The sequence below is a fragment of the Podarcis pityusensis genome, assembly GCF_964106645.2.
Source record: "Podarcis pityusensis genome assembly, chromosome: W".
Lineage (NCBI taxonomy): Eukaryota > Metazoa > Chordata > Lepidosauria > Squamata > Lacertidae > Podarcis > Podarcis pityusensis.
The window spans coordinates 30,295,026-30,311,469 of NC_138045.1; the positions used below are offsets into that span (position 1 = coordinate 30,295,026).

At 42.0% G+C, this 16,444-nt stretch overlaps 1 pseudogene across 1 annotated transcript in view; it reads left to right on the forward strand.

Moving 5' to 3' along the window:
* The window catches only part of LOC308467687 (steroidogenic factor 1-like), a 214,644-nt pseudogene that overhangs the window by 51,991 nt on the left and 146,209 nt on the right, over nucleotides 1-16,444 (forward strand). The gene's annotated exons all lie outside the window — the stretch shown is intronic.

A 16,444-nucleotide genomic window follows, 5' to 3' on the forward strand; every position in this document is an offset into this window, starting at 1 on the left:
CCTCCGCCTCTAGCTCAGATGGCAGTTCCCTGACAGATAATAATGGAGCCAATCTCGTACTCTGTTTTTTAATTTTTCAAAACTCCACAGTTTTAATCTGTCACCCTCTTGTTCCAAAATTTCCCAATACTTCGGCCATTTGGCCTCCATATTGAGTTTTTTTCTGAGCCTTTGCTTCCATTGGTGACAACCATCTTGGGGTTTTCTTTTCTAACAAATCCTTATATCTTATCCAGACATTAAACAGTGCTTTTCTGACAATATGGTTTTTAAACGCTTTGTGTGCTTTAACCTTATCATACCACAAATATGCATGCCAACCAAATACATTATTAAAACCTTCCAAATCCAAAACATCCGTGTTTTCAAGAAGCATCCATTCTCTCAGCCAACAAAAAGCTGCTGATTCATAATAAAGTTTTAAGTCTGGCAGGGCAAATCCACCTCTTTCTTTAGCATCAGTTAATATCTTAAATTTTATATGAGGCTTCTTGCCCTGCCAGACAAATCTGGAGATATCTCTCTGTCACTTCTTGAAACAGTCCATTTTGTCCAAAATTTGCAGTGTTTGAAACAAAAACAGCATTCTTGGCAATACATTCATTTTTATCACAGCAATTCGGCCTAACAATGATAACTTCAAATTTGACCATATTTCTAAATCTTTTTTCACTTCAGTCCAACATTTTTCATAATTATCCTTAAATAAATTCACATTCTTAGCAGTCATATTAACCCCTAAATATTTCACTTTCTTAACCAGTGTCAATCCTATCTCCTTCTGAAACTTCTCTCTCTCAATCTCTGTTAGGTTCTTTTCTAATACCTTAGTTTTCATCTTATTCAACTTAAAACCTGCCACCTGACCAAATTCTTGAATTAATTCTAATACTCTTTTAGTGCTAGATTCTGGCTCCTGTAAAGTCAATACTAAATCATCAGCAAATGCTTTCAATTTGTACTGTTTCGCTCCCACTTGTATACCTTTTACCAATTGGTCCCTTCTAATCATATTTAACAAAACCTCCAAGACCAATATAAAAAGCAATGGAGAGATTGGGCAACCTTGTCGTGTTCCTTTCTCAATCTTAAATTCTTCTGTCACTACATTGTTCACAATTAATTTGGCCTTCTGTTCTGAATAAATTGCACTTATACCGTTTCCAAAACCTTGACCCACCCCCATCCCCAATTCCTCTTCATAAAACTCCAAGAAATGTTGTCAAAAGCTTTCTCCGCATCCACAAATATCAAAACTGCTTTGGTATTAATCTTCACTTGTAATTTTTCTAAAATATTAATTATATTCCTCGTACTGTCAGATAAGTGTCTGCCCGGGAGAAAGCCCGCTTGATCTTTATGAATTTCTTCCGTTAACACCTTTTTAAATCTTTTAGCCAAAATATCTGCAAAAATTTTATAATCCACATTAAGCAATGATATGGGGCGGTAATTCTTGAGTTGTGTCTTTTCAGTCTCTGTTTTCGGTATAAGTGTGATGTAAGCTTCCTTCCACGACTCTGGTGCCGTTTTCCCTTCCAGTATTTCATTGCAGACTTCTTTTAAAGGTTGTATTACCCATTCTTTCAGAGATCTATAATATCTTGAAGTCAGTCCATCCGGTCCTGGAGATTTACCTAATTGCATATTCTGAATGGCCCCTTCTACTTCCTGTTCCGTTATTTTGTAGTTCAGCATTAATTTATTCTCTTGAGAAATTTTTTGTAGTCCATTCATTTTCAAAAATTTGTCAATTTCCATTTCTTTCTGCTTCTCCTGTGTATAAAGTTGTTTAAAATACCTCTGGAACCACTTTCTAATATCCACTGGGTTCTGTATATTCTTTCCTTCTACTTCCAAATTCGTGATGGTATTAAATTTTTGTCTTTTTTTCATTTGCCAGGCCAACAGTTTCCCGCACTTATTTGCTGATTCAAATGTCTTTTGTCTCATCTGTTTAATCTTCCATTCTATTTCCTGATTCATCATTTTCATATATTGTACTTGATATAACTTTATTTCTTTCAAAATCTCCTGGGACTTTGGTTTCACCCTCAATTTCTTCTCTCCTTCCTTTATTTTTTCCAGAATTTTATCTTTTTTCTCATTTTGCATTCTCTTCTTAATTGCATTCTGTTGTATCAAAAATCCTCTCATAACTGCTTTACTTGCATCCCAGATTACTTTTTTTCCCACAGTAGTGTTCATATTTATTTCAAAATAGTCTCTCAAAATTTTTTGGGCCTTCTTAGTAAATTCTTCATTCCTAAACAAAGAGTCATTCATCCTCCATCTAAAGGAACCAATTGGCGACAGTTTCATTTCCATCTTCACAGCATTATGATCGGAGCAGGTCTTAGGACAAATTTCAACTTTACTAGTTTTCGGGGCCAGTCCTCTAGTTACCCAAATTTGGTCAATTCTTGTCCATGTCATTTTAGCCTCGGAGAAGAAAGTTCCCTCTCTTCCCAGAGGGTTCTTCGTTCTCCAGATATCAACTAAATCCAGATTTTCAGTCATGTCAAAAAACGTTTTTGGTAGTCTTCCATCCTTGGTAACTGTCTGTCTTTGTGCCTTATCCATGTTTGTAGACACTACGCCATTCATATCTCCCATCAAAATCATATTATAATCCATATAGTCCATCAGAGTCTCATGTAATTTTTTTAAAAATTCCGATTTTCCTTCATTTGGTGCAGAAATGCCTATTATCAGAAATTTTTCTCCTTGCGTTTGAATTTCAATTGCTACAAATCTTCCATGGTCATCTTTAAATATAAATTTTGGTGCTAGACTCTCCTTTGAGTAAAGCACCACTCCTCTTTTTTAAACTTTATCCGATGAGATAAATTCTTGGCCTAATCTTTTATTGTTCAATAACTTCCTGTGTAACCGTGTCACATGTGTTTCTTGTAAGCAAATCAAGTCCAAATGCTCTTTTTTCAACAAATGAAATACTCTCCGCCTTTTTTCCGGGCTGTTGAGTCCATTAACATTCCAAGTCAAGACCTGCAGTGCCATCTTGTGATTACTTTTGTGCCCCCCCAACTGCCCCCAAAGCTTGCTCCTCTTCTGTTGGTGATGATGTTGGCACATTCACTGGGGGGTCCAATCCAAAAGATAGTGTTGATATGTCCAACGTTGCCCTGTTTGGTGATGTTCTCTCCAATGCTCTTTGCTCCAGCCCTCTGTCTGATGTTCCTCTGTCCAGTGTTGTTGGCTCTTTTCCAATTCCCTTCTGTAGATCTTCTTCGTGGTTATACAGGAACTTTATTTTATCTTCTACTGATCTTATTTTAATTTTCCTTCCTTTGAAACTAAAGGATAGGCCTTGAGGGAATTCCCACCTAAAGTTAATTTTGTTCCTTCTCAGCAAAGCAACTAGATCTCCAAAATTAAACCTGAGGTCCAAAAGGTGTTTTGGGATGTCTTTGAATATTTCCACTCTTGACTGATGTATTACCAGGGTCTTCTCATAGTGCCAGCCCAAAATTTTATCCCTCTCTTCTTTAGATCGGAGGGTAATCAGACAATCTCTTATTCTGTTCTTCTCCTTCTTCCCTCCTCTTCCGAGTCTGAAAGCCGTCACAATTTTGAACTCCTCTGTTCCCAAATCCACGTCCCAGTGGGCTGCAAATTCCTCCGTAAGATAGTCTGCCAGAGAGTCTTTTTCTAGTTCAGGTACAGCTCTAATCCTCAGGTTTGTCTGTTTCTCCTTGAGCTCAATCATAGAAAGCGCCATCTTATGGTCCTCAAGTTGCTTCTGCAGGTCTGGAACTCTCTCTGTTTCCAGTTGAGTTACCTTTGCTTCCACAGTAACAACCTTTTCCTTAACTTCCTCTGCGATCTGTCGGGTTGAATTAGGCTCCTTAACCAATTTCTCTATAGCTTCTGTATTGGAGTTAACTTTTTGTCCCAAACTATTTATGCTTTGTGTATTTTGATCCAATTTTTTATTCATTTGTTCCAATGAGTCATTAATTTTGCTCAGAGCAAGTGCCAAAGCTTCTTCTGAAATCATTCCTTTTGGTTTAGAGTGCGTCGATACAGCTACAGATGGGGCAGGGGGGCCAGATGTAGAAGCTCTTCGAAAATACTTCCCAGACCTTGTTATTTTATCTTGGATTGGAGGATCTATTTTTCCTTTTCCATCTGCCATAACACTTAAGCCCTTCAAGGTCAAATACAGGTCAAATACAGTCCCAGAGTCCCAGAATCTTATCTTTAAAGTTGGAAAATTCCACTCCTTATGGCAGTTTCAAAGTCCTCCTCTAGAGGGAAATAGTTACTGTTTATATTAAGTTAGTCCAAAGTATCCCCTTTTTTTTTTAGAAGTTACAATTGCACCATTATAATTAGTATCCAATCTCAACTTTTAAATCAAAAAAATTTGTTGAAACTTTTGAGTCCAGCAGAGATAGTTAAAACAGTGTAGTTAAGGCAGTTAAAACAATGTATCACTCTTGTTTCGCTGACAGTCAGAATAAGCAATCTATTGACAGTCTATGCGGAGCTCCGAAATGCAGCGATTTTAATGGCCCCCGTCCCCAGGTTCCGAGCGATGGAAATTTAGCTTCTCGCTCTCTTTTAGCAGACAACTAACGTCCAAAAACTCCCCCCCTTCCTCTGCTTCCAAGAGGGGATCTCTATTTTTATGCTGAAGATTTAAACGTTTAAAATAGACTTTTCAGGCTTTAGCTTAAACCTGTTTGCTTCCGATTATTTACAAAAAAGGAAAGGCGGACTTCCTGTTTTAAGCCTCCCCCCGTTCGTTGTCAAATTCAGCTTTTAAAACTCCAATTCTTCACTTTACTCACGGGTAGTTATTTTTAAGTCCAATTGTCCACAGGAAAAAGTCAGCGCTCTCCGGCAACAGCTATGCGGCTTCACTCCGTGAAAGTAGCAGTCAGTTCGCAGCACCGCGCCGCTCACCCCACTTCGCTCTGGAGCCCAAAAAATAGGGTTCCCCGCGAGTAGGGGAGGGGCTCTTGGTGCCCGCCGAATCCCACGTTCCCAGGCTATCTCCACCTGGGATTTTTAAAGGGCCCCCACCTTCACCGCGGTGGGGAGACCCAGTTCTCACGGAGCAGGTTCCTCCAGTCAGAGGAACTCCGCCATTAGCCGATGGCGCCGACCCGGAAGTGTGAGGCTATTTGGTCATTTACACTTCGAGGCAGTTTCCAAAATGCCTGCCTTAGTTGAAGGTATGACTATTAAACCCTGCAGGTACCACAGGAAGTGTAAGGCATGCACAGCGAACAAGGTCAAAATGGCTGCAAAAGGTAAGGTGTCTAGTAGACAAGCTACAGAACCATACCAGGTAGTGCATGCTGATCTCATTGGTCCACTAACACCCTCTTTGGGTGGAGCCAGGTACTTCATGGTTCTTATTGATTCATTTTCCAGGTATATTCATGTGTTCAATCTCAAGCAGAAATCAGAAGCGTTTCCTAGGTTCAAGGAATTCTGTGCTTGGTTGAAAAATGTGCATCGTAAACAGGTGAAATGTTTGTTTACAGATCGAGGGGGAGAATTCACTTCTCAGCAGTCTGAAGCTTTTCTGACTGAGAAAGGAATTCAACATGACATGTCAAGTCCACGATCTCCTTGGATGAATGGACTTTGTGAAAGGGCAAGCCAAACATTGCTTCAAGGCTTGAAAACCTTGCTGCATGATGCCAATCTTCCAGAGAGTTATTGGGCAGAATCGCTCAGCTGTTTTGTTTATACTTGTAATCACAGATTATCTTCACCGATTGGTTGTACCCCCTATGAAAAGATGTTTGGCAAGAAACCATACATCAAGCACATGAGAATTTTTGGTTCTGACATGTGGGTTCACACACCACAAAGCTCCAAGTTAGGCAAATGTGGTTTGCATGGTATCTTTCTAGGCTATCAGAAAGGTTCTTGCAGAGTAATGATGACTGACACTAACACAGTCAGGCTCACTAGAAGTGTTGAGTACAATGTCAAGTGGGGGGAGAATGTGGGAATTTTCCAGTGTTATCCTGATGACACTGAAGAGTCTGAGGATAAAGAGCAGCAAAACCCCACACCCACTGATGAAGGTTCTGATTCTGAATCCGAAACTGAATCAGGTGATTCAGAGGATTTCAAGAGTGCTAAGGCCTCTCTGCGACCCTCTGAAGGCTCTGATCGAGAATTGGAGGAACCATTGTTCACTATAGGCCACTTTTCTCCTAAGAAAGAAGAGGAGAGCGTTGAAGACCTACGTCTAATTCGCAGGTCTGAAAGAGCCACGAAAGGAAGACCTCCAAAGAGATTTGCTGATGAATTTGCTAAAGCAGCGAAAGCTGTAACTGCTGTTAATAGCTCCAAGAAGGTATTTGAACCTTCAAGCTTCCAAGAGATCCAGGCTTTGAATTCAAAGGATGCTGAGCCATGGTTAACCACCATGAAGGGTGAGCTTGATTCCTTAGAGGGGAACAAAACATGGGAGCTAGTTCCGACAGTTCCAGGGATGAAACTGCTTGACAGCAGATAGGTTTTCAAAGCAAAGATAGATCAGAATGGCAAGTTAGTCAGACACAAAGCCAGATTGGTAGCCAGAGGTTTTTCACAGGTACCAGGAGAAGACTATCACGAGACCTGCTGACCCACCGTGAGATATGAGAGCACTAGGCTTATGCTCAAACTTGCTGCAGAAGAGAATCTACACGTTTCTCATCACGATGTGAATACAGCATTTTTGTACAGAACCTTAGGTGAATCACTTTATATGCTTCCACCTGATGGCGTACAGGTAAAACAGGGATTTGTTTGCTCTCTGAAGAAGTCCCTATATGGTCTCAAGCAAAGTGCACAGTTCTGGCACTCTAAACTCACTGAAGTGTTATTTTCTTTAGGTTTTCAGCAAGGTAAAGCTGATCCATGTGTATTTGTCAAAGAGGAAGGGCAAAAGAAGCTGTATTGCTTGTTTTATGTTGATGATATTCTTTTCTTTTGGAAGGATATCAAAATGTACCATAGCACCCTAGCTCAACTGAAGGAACACTTTGACATGAAAGATCTTGGTGAGGTAACCAACTACCTATCTCTGGAAATAGAGAGAGACCAAGACGGTAATATTCTAGTACACCAGTCACAGAAAATTGCTGATGTGTTAACCAAACTAAACCTGATGGATGCTAACCCTGTAGACACACCAATGACAACAGGTTATCAGGTAGATGACACTGAAGAAGCATTTTCTGACACTACACTGTACAGAAGTGTGCTAGGCAAACTAGACTTCATTGCCAAATGTTCAAGACCTGACATTGCAGTTAGCATGAATTTGCTAAGCAGACAAGTCAACAATCCTACTGTTAAGGATTGGAAAGCTCTGAAACGCATAGCACACTATTTGAAAGGTACTATGCACTACAGACTGAGATTTAACAATCAGAAGTCTGGAGGTCTTGAAATATTTGCTGATGCGAGTTTTGGAAGTGACACTACAGACAGGAAAAGCACGTCTGGAGTTTGCTACATGTACAATCAGGGTCTATTTGATTGGTCGTGCAAGAAGCAAACAACAGTAAGCTTAAGTTCTTGTGAAGCTGAACTGAGTGCACTGTCTTATTCACTTGTGGGTTGTGAATGGTTGTTACAATTGTGTAAAGACATGAGAATTCCTGTCAAATGTCCAATCCAGGTTTATCAGGACAACAAAGCATGTTTGGCTTTGCTGACTTCTGAAGGTTGTAAGCAAAGCACAAAGCACTTGCAATTGAAGCTGCAACATGCTAGGGAATGTGTTCAGAAAGGACGCGTTACAGTGTCCTACATGCCAGGTAATGCAATTCCTGCTGATTTACTGTCCAAGGTTGTTCCGAAGGATCAACACTGTACTTACGTACAGAAATTGGTTTTGTACTGAGATTGTACTGACACGCTGCCCAGTGGTGTTCACAGAAAGGGGGAGGATGTTAGTTTCTGTTTCTCACTGAGCAGCTGCTGCGAGTCACAGGACTCTGTTTACATTCCAGAGACCCTGCAGTCTCATGGGAAAGGGAGACGGGATGTGACGTTAGTGGTTTCCCGTTTCTTTTGTTCCTTTGTTCAGTTGCTCTCTGCTTTCATAGAGAGAGGATATATTTTCTGTTCTGCGTAGTTTAGAAATAAAACTTGTTACAATGTAGCCAAACCTCTCATCTCTTCCCTGTGCTGGGAACCCTGCTGGATAGAATGTGCTTGAGGCCTTATCAAAGGCTCAGGTCATTAAACACGTCGGAGGCGATTTCAAAGGCTCAGCTCGGAGGAAGATGAGGCCTTATTGGCTTGGCCGAGCGGAGTTCCGACAACACATGCTTAAGGAAATCAGCCCTGAGTGCTCACTGGAAGGACAGATCGTGAAGCTGAGGCTCTAGTACTTTGGCCACCTCATGAGAAGAGAAGACTCCCTGGAAAAGACCCTGATGTTGGGAAAGATGGAGGGCACAAGGAGAAGGGGACGACAGAGGACGAGATGGTTGGACAGTGTTCTCGAAGCTAGCAGCATGAGTTTGACCAAACTGCGGGAGGCAGTGGAAGACAGGACTGCCTGGCGTGCTCTGCTCCATGGGGTCACGAAGAGTCGGGCAAGACTAAACGACTAAACAACAACAACAACAACAAAACACATGCTTTTCTTTTTTTCTTTTGTTTGTTTTTTTATTTAATAAATTTTTATTCAATACAAGTTAAAATACATACATATTCACAACAAAAGAAAATACAAAAGAGAAAACCAAATAGATCTATCCAAGGAAAAGGAATTAGAGAATATTTTGTCTCTTTTCATATTTACAGTTATTTATACCTCTATAAAATGCTATTCATGATAGCACAATGAAATGAAATGTAAGATATCAGAATAAAGAAAAAGGGAACAAAGAGAGAATAAAAAAGTAAAAGAACAGATCCTATATGAATTTTTTTTAAAAGTAGATAAGCACTCACAATATATAGCCATTTCCCATCTATATTTACATTCAATTGTATAATTTCGTCTTGTCCTTATCTACCTTAAATAGTTTCTGTTGAAAGAAAAAAGAAAAAACAGAAAAAAGGAAAAAAGAAAAAAAACACGACTTCCACCGTTTACCTCACGCATTTTTAATAATCCGTTCTTCAGAGCCTCTGTTCTTCATATTTTCCCTTTGGGTTTCCTTAATGTCTCACTTTGTATTTTTTATATTACGCACAAGATTATTCTAAACACAACCAGATTTTTGTAGTTGAGCCCTGGTTTTGTAAATAATCATTTAAACACTCCCATTGCTTCATAACCACAGTTTTGGATTTTCTCCTTATTATATCTGACAATTTTGCTAATTCCAGGTACTCGCAAAGTTTCCCCAACCATTCTCTTTTTGTTGGGATGCTTTCCTCTTTCCAATAGCTAGCAATCAAAATTCTTGCCGCTGTTGTCGTGTATAGCAATAAGTTAATTTTCTCTTTGGGGATATCTTTATCTAAGATTCCTAATAAATATGCCTCTGCCTTTTTTTTATGTGATGTCCTTATCAATTTTTTTTTATTTCGTCATGGATCATGTCCCAAAAGATTTTAATCTTTGGGCAAGTGTCAGGGAAAGGGAGGCAGACAGAGACGGGGGGGGGGGGGCATGGAAACACTTACCGAGAGCCCAAACAGCCCTTTTCCAGCCAGTCCTCTGAATCGGAGACTGAAATAGGGAGTGGCCAGTCTGTTCCAGGAACTAGCTATTCCCAGAAGAGAGGAGATAAGAGGCGTTCCCTGTCTCGCTGGGCATGCTGGTCTAGAAAGCCACGTCACAAAAATTTAGAAGCGGCAACTGACTGAGCAACACGGAGGTGTTGTTTTGGAGCTCCGGCGTGGGCTTGGATTTTGCAGTAATAAATCTACCGGACAGAAGTGGCTCGATGCCTGGAATGTTATCTCCTAACTAGCTAGGCAGCAAACACATCCCTCACAGCAAGTCCACCACATGTGATATAACGTACCTTTTGTTCTGTTACATTTCCAACATTTGTCGTTGTTCCTTTTATTTATTTTTGACAATCTGTCAGGGGTTAGATACCATCTGTGGTGCATTTTTCTGAAATTCTCCCTTAATAGATCACAAGCAGTAAAATTTATATTTCCTCCCAAAAAGTTTTCCATCTTTCCAGATCTATCTCATATCCCAAATCGTGCTCCCATTTTAACATGTTTTCCCCTTTCATCTCTTGTTCTAGGGTGGTTTTCGTTAATAGTCTATACATTTTTGCAAGTATTTTTTGATCGCTCTGTAGTATTTCCTCTTCTAATTTTGAGGTTTTATTTTCAAATCCCCCCTTTTTATGTCTTTTTCATAAGTTATAATAATAATTTATTATTTATACCCCGCCCATCTGGCTGGGTTTCCCCAGCCACTCTGGGCGGCTTCCAAAAGAATATTAAAATACTATGATACATCAAACATTAAAAGCTTCCCTAAACAGGGAATATTATTATTATTATTATTATTATTATTATTATTATTAATAATAATAATAATAAGTTGCTTTTAATTGATAATTTTGTAACCAATTTATTCTAAATGTTTGTAATTGTTCGTAAGTTTTTAATTTAATATTTCCATCTGCTTCCTCTAATATTACCCTATATGTTGGCCAAGTCTCTTTTACATTACTCTTTAATGTTGTAGTTGCTTCCACTGGCGAAACCCATTGGGGAGTTTTCTCAATAATTTTTCCTTTTGTTCTTTCCCAGACATCCAATAGAGCCTTTCTTACTATGTGGTTTGTAATTTTTTTGTGTTGTTCTTTTTTATCATAGAATAAGTAGCCGTGCCATCCATATATTTTGTCCCAGCCCTCTAATGTTAAGACTTCATTATCTTTTAATAATATCCATTTTTTTATCCAGCACCAACACTCTGCCTCAAAATACTTCCTTAAATCTGGCACTGCGAATCCTCCACTTTCTTTTGGGCCCATCATTACTTCTGATTTTATCCTTGCTTTTCCCCCCTGCCATATAAAATTTGCAAGGTCTCTTTGCCAGCTTATAAAATATTTAGTTCCTATTACAATTGGAATCGTTTGGAATAAAAATAGAATTTTGGGGAGTATCATCATTTTAATCATAGATATTCTTCCTCCTAATGATAGTTTTAATTTTCCCCATTTATCCATACTTCCTTTAATTTCTTTCCATATTTTAAAATAATTATCCTTAAATAAATTTGTATTTTTATTTGTAATCCATATCCCTAAGTAGTTCACTTTATTTTCTATTTTTAGTCCTGTTATTTCTTCTAATTCCTTTTTTCCTTTCTCGCCTATATTTTTAGTTATCAATTTCGATTTATCTTTCTTCAATTTGAATCCTGCTACTTCACCAAATTCTTCCATTCTTTCCAATGCTTTATTTATACTTTCTTTTGGTGTTTCGGTTGTAATGATCACATCGTCTGCAAATGCTCTTACTTTATAACACTGTGTCCCAAGACATATGCCCTTTATTTCTTCATCCTTTCTCAGAGCTATTAATAGAGTTTCTAATATTGTTATAAATAGGAGTTGGGATAAAGGACATCCCTGTTGCGCCCCTCTCTCGATGTCGAATTCTTCTGTAATTTCATTGTTTAGGATTAATTTAGCTGTTTGTTTTTTGTAGATTGCTTGAATTCCATTCATAAATCTTTTACCTAAATTTAAGCTTTCACATGTTTTGATCATAAATTTCCAAGAGACACTGTCAAATGCCTTTTCAGCGTCTACTAAAAGCATTGAAATTTCTTTGCTTGGATTCATTTCGGCATATTCTATTAAGTCTATAATTATTCTAGTGTTGTCCTTTATTTGTCTGGCTGGTAAAAATCCTGCCTGATCTTTTTTAATTATCCTTTTTAGCAGAGTTTTCATTCTATTTGCAAGGACTCCAGTAAATATTTTATAGTCTATATTCAATAAAGATATTGGCCTGTAGTTTTTTATAAGTCTCAGATCTGTACCTTGCTTTGGGATAAGGGTTATTAATGCTTCTTGCCACGAGTTAGGTATTTCTCCTTTGTCTAAAATTTCATTCATAATTAATTGCAATTTGGGTGTTATTATTTCCTCTAATTTTTTATAATATGTTACTGAGATTCCGTCTGGTCCAGGCGATTTCCCCTCCTTCATATTTTTAATCACTTTTTTAATCTCTTCAAGTTCAATATTTGAATTTAATATTGCATATTCTTCTTCTTCTATATCTGGTAGTCTATTTTCTGATAGATATTTTTGAATTTTCTTTTCCTCTTTTAATTCTACTTTATATAATTTTTTGTAATATTTTATAAAACTTTCTTTAATTTGTTTTGGGTCAATGATTTCCTTTTCTTCGTCAATAATTCTATTTATTACTCTTTCTACCTGTCTTTCTTTGATAAACCATGCCAGCATCCTACCCGGTTTATTTGCCTGTTCAAAATATCTTTGTTTCGTCCATATGATTTTTTTCTCTACTTCCCTATTTATTAAATTTGATAGGTGGGCTTGTAAATTCTTTATTTGTTGGAGGATATCTTCATTCTTTGGGTTTTTCACTAGGTCTTTTTCTTTCTCTCTTTTTGTTTATTTATTTCCATAATATTATTATCTTTATTTCTCCTTATCTTTCCCATTTGTTGTATTAAAAACCCTCTCATATAGGCTTTGCTCGCTTCCCAAATCATTTTTTTATCCGTATCCTGATTTTCATTTATTTCATAAAATTCTTTCAGTATTTCCTTTGCCCTTTTAACCCTTTGATCGTCTCTCCATACCTCCTCGTTTATTCTCCACCTTCCCTTAGTATGATTTTGAAATTTCATTATTACCTGTCAGGGAATTGGAGGCTGCGGGGGAAACCACGAGGGAGGAAGACAAATATAGAGAGCCCAAGCCGGCATTCAGCAGTGTCTCTTCCTCGTCAGAAGGGGAAACTGGCAGGGGGGAACCTAAAGCAGGACCCAGCCATTCACAGGGCAAAACGAAAAGGAAACGTCATTTCCGAGAATGGGCTTGTTGGCAGCGTCATAGACCAAAGTCAGATGACTCATCTGGATAGCTGAGTATGGATGTATGTGTTTGATCTCTCGTAAACGGCTTTGAAGCTGAACAATAAATCTTGTGAAGAGATGGCTCGGAGCCCGGAGTGTTGCTTTACTAGCTTATCAGCATCCTCACCCCACACAGCATGAGTCATCACCTCGCTGATAGCTAGTGGAAAAGAGGCTTAAAACAGACGCTATGGAGAAGGAAATTGCTGACCTGAGAAAATGGAATGCCAGACTTGAAATGAGGGCTTCAGACTTGCAATCTCGTCTGGAGATATGCAGAGCTGCGCAGAGTGGTGCCACAGGTGGGCTATTGGGGAATAGGAAAGGAGTGTGGGTGGAGAAGTTTACTGGCGAACCGGAAAGTTATTTGGACTTTAAGACAGAGATTAAATATTTTCTCGAGCTTGAGAGTGCTCAATTCCCTAACGATGCCCAGAAAGTTTCCTATGTAATTAGCCTCCTGTCGGGAAGTTTCCTGTCACTGTTTCCAAGCTTTCATGCATCACGTGCTCGGGCCGTTGCTGTACCGTAACTGCGTTTGCTTTTTGGACAATGTGCTAGTGTACTCAGACAACGAGAAACAGCATGTAGAAGACATACGTCAAGTTCTGAGTAGACTCAAGGAGCACCGTTTGTGGGTGAAGTTGGAGAAGTGTCTGTTCCACGCGAAAGAGGTGGATTTCCTGGGTTACCGGCTGTCAGACAAGGGGGTGGCCATGGATCCGGAGAAGGTCAAGGCGGTGGTCAAATGGAAGAGCCCAAAGAACCGGAAGGACGTCCAACGCTTCCTGGGGTTCAGCAATTTTTACAGAAAATTCATCAAGGGCTTCGCAAAACTGACGGCACCCATAACAGACTGTCTTAGTGTCAAGAAGAAGTTTGTGTGGACAGAGGAGGCGCAGAGGGGTTTCGAGGAGCTTAAGAGGGCGTTTGCGTCTGAGGAACAGCTGCTGCACGTCAATCCAGAGCGGCCGCTGCGAGTGGAGACGGATGCTTCGGACCGGGCGATAGGGGCCGTGTTGCTGTATCTGGATGAAAAGAGGGAGTGGCGGCCATGTGCTTTTTTCCCCGCAGAAATTGAAGAAGCCGGAGCAGAACTACACGATCTATGATAAAGAATTGCTTGCGATTGTCGCAGCGTTCAAGCAATGGCGGCATTTCCTGATTGGGGCGAGGCACCAAATTTTGGTGTGCATGGACCACAAGAACTTGGAGTACTGGCGCAAGGCGCGGGTGCTGTGCCAGAGGCAGATACGCTGGGCGGAGTTTTTTGCCAACTTTATCTTTAAAATTGAATACATGCCAGGGGAACAGAATGCGAGGGCGGATGCGCTGTCCCGCAAACCGGAGTACCTGGGAGAGCAAGGACTGCCGGTCGCTAAATTAATGTTCCCAGAAACACAGTGGACATGTGGGGGGGCGTTGGTGAAAGATGATGAACTGGTGAGTCTGCTCAGAGAGGATGACTTTGCAAGGCAAAAGATGGAGGATTTAAGGCAAAAAGGGGGTGTCGAGGGTGGTTTCGAGTTGAAAGGGGAACTCCTGTACTATAGGGGAGCTTTGTATGTCCCAGGTGAAACCCTCAGGAGCAGGATCCTTAAACAGCTCCACGGCAGCTGCACGGCAGGGCATTTTGGGCAGCACAAAACCATGTTGCTAGTTACCAGAGAATTCTGGTGGCCCAAGGTGAGGGAGGATGTAAAGGAATATGTGAGAGGGTGTGACACTTGCCAAAGAGCCAAAGGGGAAAGGGCGGCACCAGCAGGTTTGCTGGAACCTTTGTCCACACCAGGAAAGCCATGGGAGGTGGTTGCGGTGGACTTCATCACAGATCTGCCCAAGTCAAGGGGTAAAACAGCAATCATGGTGGTGGTGGACCTACTAACCAAAATGTGCCATTTTGTGGCTTGCTCACATGCAGTGACGGCAGAAGAAACAGCCAAGCTGTTTGTTGAGCATGTGTTTAGGTTACATGGGGTACCTGCAAGGGTGGTGTGCTGGTCCCGGGGGTAAGGTACCGTGAGTGTAGCAGAGTCCACACGAAGAGGGGTGAGGTCCGATGCAGAGAGCCGGGCGGGGAACAGGAACGCTGGAACAGAAGGCCGAGCAGGGAACAGGAGTACCGGATAGTCAGGAACAGGAAGCCGAGCAGGGATCAGGAACACAGGAAGGTCCGAAGCCAACAACGACGTTGCTCCCGCAACCTGGGGCCGGGCTGACTGGGCTTTTATCCTCTTCTAAGGCCAGGGGCGGTCCCGGTCCCCAGGAGCCCCGCCTCCTCTGGCCTTAAGGCGAGCACTCCTCCTGGGGGCAACCAGTTCCCTTCGCCTCTCTGCCCTAAGCCTCTGCAGATCAGGAGAGGCCGAAGGGTTACTGGGCCCTGGAGGAGGCTCACCTGTGGCCACTGAGTCATCAAGCCCCTCTGGGGCCAGAAGGGCTTCACCTGGGGCCAGCTCCTGATGCACTGCCACAGGTGCAGGCTCTTCAGCATCTAGGCCTTGCCCCAGTTCAGCCGGCCCTGGAGGCGGGGACTCCTGTGCAGGCTGGGATTCCTCTGTTTCATCCTCCGAATCGGAATCCCAGGCCATCACACCATCCCCCCTCCCAGGCCCCCCCCTCAACCGAGGGTCCGGACCCGGCTTGCCGGGGTACGTCGCATGGAACTCTCGGAGGCAGGCAGGTGCGTGGACGTTGGCCGCTGGTTCCCAGGAACGGTCCTCCGGTCCGTACCCCTTCCAGTCAATGAGATACTGCAGCTTTCCCCTGCGGTATCGGGAGTCCAGGATGCGTTCCACCTCGTACTCAGGCTCTCCCCGAACCAACACTGGCTGCGGTCGGGGACGGTTCGGGTGGAACTCGTCGGGTGGGGCCACCGGACTCAAAAGGGACCTGTGGAAGACCGGGTGAACCTTCAGGGTTGCGGGTAACCGGAGACGGAATGCCACAGGAGAGATTTGGTCTACGATAGGGAACGGGCCGGTGAAGCGGGCGTCCAACTTCCGCGAAGGTCGAGAGGGGTGGAGGTGGCGAGTGGAGAGCCAAACCAGGTCACCGACGCGAAGTTCCGGCCCCACCTGGCGGTGGCGGTCGGCCTGGGCTTTGTACGCTTCCTTGGCCTGGTGCAGTTGCTCCACCAAAAGCTGTTGCTGGGACTGGAGCTCTTGAAGCCAGTCCGTCACCGCCGGGACCGCGGATGCCGGCAGCACCTCTGGAAACAGCCGTGGATGATAACCATAACTGGCCTGGAACGGGGTCTGCTGGGTGGACGCATTCACCGCGTTGTTATAGGCGAACTCCGCCAATGCCAGGTGGTCGACCCAGTCATCCTGCTGGTAGCTGCAGTAACACCGGAGGTACTGCTCCAGCACCGCGTTCGCCCGTTCCGTCTGGCCATCGGTCTGTGGG